We start from the raw sequence: 8,290 nt of genomic DNA on the forward strand, positions 1-8,290 counted from the left end.
AGTTTCCCAGTGAGTACTCTAATGCTTTTCTGGAACTTCTCTCAGAAGCCTATAGGACCTATAGGCCTATAGATCTTGAAGCCCTGGAGAATCAAAAATCCCTATACATGGCCTTTGTTATCCAGTCAGGCACAGATATTAGAAGAAAGCTTCAAAAGTTACAAGGTTTTGAGGGAAAGGTGTATTCTAAGTTGGAAATGGTTGCCCAGTGGGTGTTTGATAACAGAGATAACTTGGAAAAAAAGAGTCTAAGAAGGGAGTTTGAATTTTGGTAGGATGACCAGTATAGGGATCAAGAAACCTTTGGCAAGGACAGTAAACTTCATTTGAAAATGGCAGTAGGGAACCTCTAGGATTAAACCAGTGTTTTTATCGCAAGTAAAATGGACATTGGGAAAAGATATGTCCAAGGAGGAGAAAGAAAGAAAATGACAAGTAAATAATCACATTAACCACCTGGAAAATGTGTTCATATCTCTGGAGAAACATGCAAAGGAGCTTGGGGCCCCAAATTCCAACTGTGTTCAATTTAAAAAGCAGCCCTCTGAACTTAAGAATAAATGTGGTAAGGAAAAAAATCACCCACTTCTAACTCAAAACACAGGCTTATAAAAGACTGAATCTCCTATAGGTGCCAGTCAAAACCCACCAAGAGGTTAAAAAAAACATAGAGCACACAGGAGAAAACAGAATTATTTTACATGAAGAAAAGATTTGAAAATATAAATTAGGAACTTGTTCGAGTCAAAAATGAGAAGAAAATCCTCAAAAGGAACCTAGAAAACACTCAGAATCAAATGAAATTCAAATACATTAGCCTGGGTGAGCATGAGGCAAATTAGGGGACTACAGGTCAGAGGCCAACAGAAGCACAGGACAGCAATGTTGCCATCCTTGCTAACCACAAGTGAGGCCAAGGAAAGATCTTGATGCTGCATTAAGAAATCATAGCCATGAAAAAGGAGCTGGACCTGATACAAGAATGTATTAGGGTGAAGTACATGTTGATTATAAGCTTTGAAGAGTGTCACCAGAAATTCAAGGCAACAGAGAAAGAAGGAAAGAGTAGTTAGCAGAGAAGACGGGGAAGTGCTGTGTCATAGAAGATCAGGCCAAGAAAAATGAACAGGAAAATATCAGGCTGAAGAAAGAGATTGTTACTCTTCAAAAAGAGTTAAAGGGCCACATGCTCTGATAGAGAATGCCAGGAAAGGGAGAGAGCATTGGGAAGAAAAACAGAAAAGCTAAACAAACAGTTGAAAGATCTGTCACAAAATTACACTGAAGTGGAAAACCAGAAAGAGAAAACACTAGAGTAAAAGGCCAAAAAGACTGCTGAGACCTTCACCTTAAATATAATGCAGAAGCATCGAGTCCCAATGGAACAGATGGAGGTGGGAAAAAATACCTCTCAATAGCACCTTTGTGAACTTAAGGGAGGAGTTGAAGAGCAAGAAAAGGTCTGTGAGAAGGAGCAGCAGTTGGCCAGTCAAAGGAACTCTCTTGTGACCCTGTCAAATTACTTGCAGGTTAAGGAGCACATTGAGAAGGAGAGTAAGATCATGAAAGCAAGTTTGAGAGAAAAGGAGCAGAATAACATAGAAGAAGTCTCCAACATTCAGAGTACTATACAGGAGTTAAACTAGAGACCCTAAGATACAGTGAAACATCTGAGCTGATCAGGTAGCTTGGGAGACCACTCTAAAACCAGTGTTTTCTCTAGAGCTACTCATCGTTAAGATTAAAGGAAGAAGCAAAAACAGTAATAAGTAATAAGTGTGCAAATGTGGACACTGAACTTGTGAAAAATGCATACAGGCTCAAGCTTTCTGTCAGTTTACATGTAGATATTTGCATCCTGGTAAATTGCCCTAGGCCACTGCCTATAACTGTTCGAAAACTAGTGGGGCCTCAGCTTGACAATTCTTTGTAATGTGTTTAGGTAATTTCCAACGGGTAAATGCTGAAAAGCTGGAATGTAGGGAAACAATTCATATGTGAGGAACCTCAGATGATGATTTTGGGAAAGTGGGCTTCACCGAGGTAAAGCCTAGAAAGTATGGTTATTGGTATCTGTTACTAATTGTGGACACTTTTTCAGGCTGAGCTGAGGCATGTGATAATTTCTTGATTTGGCTTACCTTCACCTATGGGGTCCAAAGATGCCCCTTCATTCAGGGCCCAAGTTCTCAATTATTAACTAACACCCTAGGAATAAATTGGAAGTTATAATACATTTATAGATCTGAGAGTTCAGGGGACTAGAAAGAATGTATATGAACTTAAAGGAAACATTAACTAAATTAAATACAGAGATTGGCCATGTCTAGGTAAGCCTCCTGAACTTTGTTCTCCTTCAAGCTATATGTAGCCCTTATGTTAAAGGATTTAATCCCTTTGAAATACTTTAGGGTAGATCACCCCCTTTGGTTGCTAAACTTGGAAAGGCTATATTAACAGAAATGTCTAACTACAATCTGCAGGCTTTACAACATATTCTTTTATGTATCTATTCTTTGGTAACCAACGTCCAGAGGTTGCCTAAGAAAAACTCCACCTGAAGGGGAGGGCTCTGTTGGGATGACAGAGGACACCTAGTGGAGGAACTGGAATAGGTGGGGAGATGGCAAACAGACCACTCACACACAAGAGGAGTGAATGGTGAGTGCGATTTAATGCAGAGGATAACAAGCTTTTATACCAAAAGTCTCCATGAGAAAGGGCAAAAGGTTACACAATCTTGCTGCAAGGCTTCGTTCTTGGGTGGTCACCAGCTGTTCCCCTGATCTTGTTTTTTGGATGACGAGTTATGACGATAGGCACTTGTTTTCAGCTTTACCTCTATTTTTAAGAAATACAATTGGTTTTGATGTTTATCACCTATTAACCATTAACCAGAGCATATGGGCAAGATGCTGAAGAGAAAGCCATGAACTCTAGTACTTTATTATTACTTTTGTTTAGTTTTGTACTTTTTGCGTTTTAAATCTTTTCTAAGCAATTGTGCTTCTTTGCAATTCTTTAGAGGGTCCACAATTTGTGGCCAAAAATCATGATATTCAGTATACTTAGTTAAATCTGGCCATATATCAAATTTACGCTCATAGTGATTTTTCTGTAACCCTTTCACATAATCGTTACTCTTTTCTATAGAGGCCTTAACTGTCTACTAAGATCTTTCTTGTTCCTTCTTTAATAGTAAGCACCAAAGAGGCCTAGATCTAGCAAGTCTCTCAGTGAATGAAAGAAAGTAATAGGAAGTTCTTTCTCCTAAGTAGTTTTCCCAACAATTGCCATCCTTATCATACACACCTGTAAAAGGTTATGGATCTGGGAGAAGTCTTTGGGGTCCTGTAGATAATGGAGGATCCCACCATTTTCCTCTGATAAGCCATTGCCACCTTTCATCTACCAACCTTTTAGGAATCTTATTTAGCTTTTGGTCTAAATATCCCTCTACATCTTTCATATCTACAGGATATCTATATGAGTTTATTGTATATGCTTTAAGATTAAAGGAAATTCTCCAGTAGCCATACACTCTTTCTGCTCTAGCCGTGCCTACAGCTTCTTGTAAATCTCTTATAAACTATTCCTTCTGCTGAAGTGACGTCATGAAACCCCCAATATTTTAATATTTACTTACGACTTGTCTACTAGTCTCCATAAGAGGGGCTTTCAGGGTAGCACTTAACTCTGGTGAGTTAGTCATATTCTCAGGACACTCATCAGATGTTGGAGTCGTCAACACTTTTAAGAAAGAGCCTTGAATAAGGGAAGGTTGAGCATGAGTAAGTACAACAAGAAGCAGGAACAGTAAAAGATTAATGGGCACTCCTATACAGCAAAGAAAAAAAAAACAGCAACACATCTTTCCCAGGGGCTTGCCAGCCTTTTCCATGAGGTAGGACTCTTTGAAGCCCCATTCTCAGATCTGAAAGCAGGTTTCCCATGCTAAGCAGACTCCACCGGAGTAGGCGTGGCAGGGGTCAAGATGGTGATAGAAAAGCAGGGAAACACCACAGCTCTCTCTAACCAAATATAGATTTCAATGCTCTGTTTCTCCAAGTGACCCACCAGAAAAAGGGCGATTACTCAGAGAGCTACAGGAAGTGAAAAAAGAAAAGGGAAAAACTTACACAGACATTAAAGTGGGAAGACCCTTCCCAAACCCCTTGTTGTTGAAGGGGCTCCACATTGAGCAGCTTAAATTGCAGGGCTTCTTACCAGGCTGCTTAAGTGGCCCGGCTCTGGATCTTCAGAGGACCACACACTTGCAAGCATCCAAAGGCTCCCAGAAGACTCCCAAGAGCCAGTGCCAACCAAGAGAATACAAATAGAAATCTCAGAAGGCAGAGCCAGCACAAATAATCCCCTCACCCTCCCTGGCACAGCGCCTCTGCCTGGCTGGTGCAATCAGTCCAACCCAGTCAGGAGCAGCAGTAGCTGTCAGCAGTGGCGAACGACCCTAGACTCACAGCATGGCACCTCTGTCCTGCTGGTGTAAACATCCTAGCCTAACCTGGAGCAGCAGTGGCAGCTGGCAGTGGCAGCAAACCACCCAGACTCTGGGCACAATGCCTCTTGGCACTAGCCACAGGAACATCCCAGACCAGCCCAGGGAGGCGGTGGTGGCTGGGGCGGGGACAACTGCAGTGAACAACTCCAGACCCGTGGCAGTTTGTGCCTCTCCATACTGGCCCGCATCAGCAGCCCAGCCTAGCCCGAGGCAGCAGCAGTGGTTAACACCTGACTCATGCTGTGGTGCCTTCCTTGCATAAGTGGCCCAGCTGATCCTGCACTGGCAGCAGCTGGGGCAGTGGCAACAGCTGCGGCAGCAGCTTTGGCGGCAGCAGCAGCGGCATCGACAGGAGCAGCGAATGACTCTGGACCCTTAGTGGGGTTCAGCACCTCTCCAAACTGGCTTGTATAAGAAGTCCAGTCCAGCCCATGATGGCAAAGGTAGTGAACATCCCGACTTGAGTCAGGGTGTGGTGCTGAACAACCCCAGAAAAGCCTCATAAACTTTCCTGCCTGGGCTGGCTTTGAACCTGAATACACAGATCTGAGCCTCCTGAGTAGCTAGGATTACAGGCATTCACACAAGCAGGGTCTTTTTCTTTCCAACCCCCTAACTCTTTCTAAAATAGATAATTTCTTAGTTCATACAAGGAATTTAGGAAAATACAAGAGGATTGACATAATATCCTGTATTCTATCTGACCATAGTGGAATCAAAGTAGTTCTCAATAACAAGGCATAAAGAAGAAAAATCTTAAACACTTGGACATTAAACAGCACTCTATTGAACAATACATGGGTCACAGAAGAAAATAAAGAAGAAATTTAAAAGTTCCTACAATTCAATGACAATGAAGATACATCACAAAGAAACCTATGGGACACAGCAAAAGCAGTACTGAGGGGCAAATTTATTGTTCTCCGTGTGAACATCAAGAAAACATAGACCAATTAACCAATCTTATGATGCAAATAAAACTGCTAGAGAAACAAGAAAAAATTGAACCTAAAGTTGCTAGACAGAAAGAGATAACCGAAATAAGAGCTGAAATCAATGAGAGACTAAGAAAATTATAAGTAAAATTAATAAAACAAAAAGCTGTTTTTTAAAAAAAATCAATAAAACTGATGGACCACTGGCAAAAGCAACAAAATAGGAGAGGAGCCCCAAATCAATAATATCAGAGATGCCACAGGGAAAATTACAACAAACATACATGACATCCAAACAATCATAAAGAAATAATTCCAGACTCTACTCACAAAGGAAGGAAAACCTAGCAGAGACAGATGAATTTTTACAAAAATACAAATTTTTATTTCCCCCTTTCCTTTTCAGCCATGCTTCTCCACCATGTATGGTGGGGGCAGAAGTTCAGTACATAAACTTCTTTTCCTGCCTGAATAGCATGTGGTGTTCTCTTCATAAGCTATCTAATGAAACCTACCTATTTAACATACCTTACATATGGTGCTCTGTCTAGGATGGGGTTTTTGAGTTGGAAATGTTAGAATTTCCTAACCACCCTTTTTTCTGCAAACCAAACTGCCTTGAGACACCATATGAGACTTTTCACCAATACCATTGCTGGCTTTGACATCCACGACCTCACCACTTCTCTACTCTGGTGAGTGAAACTAGTCTCTATGGTTCTCTGTTTCTCAATCTCTGTTCAGATGTGGTGCCATGTTAAAGAGCTCCTTTGGCCTTTAGCCGAAAGGCTTGTCACTCTGGATCCGAGGATGCTTGGTTTGGGGGCTTGGACATTTCTCTCTAGAGGGTTCTGGGGCAAGTCAGGACGCCACTTCTTCCTGGTCAGCTTTCCTTCATTCACCAGACTGATTGTCCTACACATATATTAGGGTGCTGCGAGCCATGCCTGAGCAGTGAAACCCCTCTGAAATGCTTCCTGCACTCCCTGGATAGACGGGACACCTAATATTTTTATGTTGCTGTCAGATTTAGACAATTTTTGCCTCTGCAATGGTACATGGTTGAAGTCTGTTTACTTTCAGGCTCACTTTGCTCTCTGCCATTCATGTCCAACTTTCCATATCTCTCCCTTTCTTTTCTACAACTTTTTGGATTGTGCCCTGAAGAATGCTACACGGGCTGGGTCCTGGGGAGCCCCTCTAATTCCCTCTCAAAGGCTAGCCAAACTAGGCTTGATGTTTTGTTACGATTTTCTTTGCATTTTTTCAGAAATTCGCCATCTTGAGTTTGCCATCTTGGCCACATGGTGGGTTAAGGGTTTGGCCCCATCCAACCTGTATCCTTCCACCAAGCTTACTTCTCCATTCATCTATTTGTAATGTGCCTTGCTAACAAGTTGCTCTTTTCACAGACCCTGGTAACTGATGCCCAACCATCTGATGTGATTTGTTAGCAGAGATATCTAAATATTTTTGTCAAAAATTTTAAGATTTGACTTTTGCCTTTTTTGTTTTGTGTTGTGTAGTTTGGTACTGACTACTGATTCTAAAATATTGGGTATATCTGTGCTAAGATTCTCACGTCTAACTAGTTTTGTCATTGCAGATTATTTGGTCAATTTTTGATAAGGACCAGGTAAGCGCCACATATTCTATTTGATCTCCTTGTTGCTTTAATTGGAAATAACAAAGGGCTTTTGTGGCAAAGATTGCAGTTCAAAGCCAGCCAAGGGCAAAAAATCCCTCAGACTCCATCACCCAACTAACTTGCAAAGACAGGCTGGAAGCATGGCTCGAGCCTCTTATCTCTAACCTGCAAACACTATAAGAGGTACTATAACTCAAAGTGGTAGTGTTCTAGCCTTGAGCAGAAGTGCTCCGGGACAGTGTCCAGGCCTTAAGTACAAACCTCCTTGAGTACCAACTGGGACGAACTATTCCAGCAATGAGAACCTAGACTCGGCTGGTCTGGGAACAAGGGAACATAGAGAGGAGTAAGAGGAGATGATAGCACATCAGCCACTTTGTGCCTGCCCTTTCAAAATAAACCAGAGCCAGGAGATCAATAGAAGTAACAAGGCTGCCCATCTAATGTTCATTGCTGTCTAACTTTCAATTGGACAGGAATTTATATTCTTGTCTTTGTCACTTGTCTTCTCTACCTAGTCGCCAGATGTCAGAAGTAGCTAGGGGCATTTCTACCAACATTTTCAGCCCCAAGTCCTTCCTCTTGTCATTTATTTGCTCTCTAGTACTTTTTTCAGTCACTTAATGCCTAATGAGACTTCTCCACACTTCATCCAAGAGTCCAGATTTCATCTAAGGACTCAATGACCAAGTGACATCTGTTGCCTGCTTCCTTTGCCCAGAGGGGAGCACATCTCAGCCTTTTAACCCTACTGTTGACAGCCTTTGCAAACAAGAAGTAGCCAGAGAGAATGTTCGTCCTTTTTCATAATTATCAAAAGGCTGGAATATCAGGTCTGAACAGGGACACCTTCTTCCCTCTTGGCTAAATTTCTGCCCAGCATCTGTTACATAGGTAACTGGCAGACCTGGACGTCACATCCTGGGCCACCACTGGTCACATGCCTCCCATCTGACCTTAGGAGGGTCCAAGACCCTGAGGTCACATCCAGTGTGGCCACACCTTTCCCCCACCTAGCCACACCTCTTCCTGTCCCTGGCCTGGATAAGTCTTGGCCCAGAGGTGGGTCGCCCCCCTTCCTTTTCAGCCATGCTTCTCCACCATGCATGGTGGGGGCGACAATTCAGTAAAGAAACTTCTTTTCCTGCCTGAAAAAAAAAGAAATACAAATTGCCCAAACAGAACCAA

This window comes from Dipodomys merriami, unplaced genomic scaffold (genome assembly GCF_024711535.1).
Source record: "Dipodomys merriami isolate MVZ:Mamm:240054 unplaced genomic scaffold, mDipMer1.0.p SCAF_863, whole genome shotgun sequence".
NCBI classification, from domain to species: domain Eukaryota; kingdom Metazoa; phylum Chordata; class Mammalia; order Rodentia; family Heteromyidae; genus Dipodomys; species Dipodomys merriami.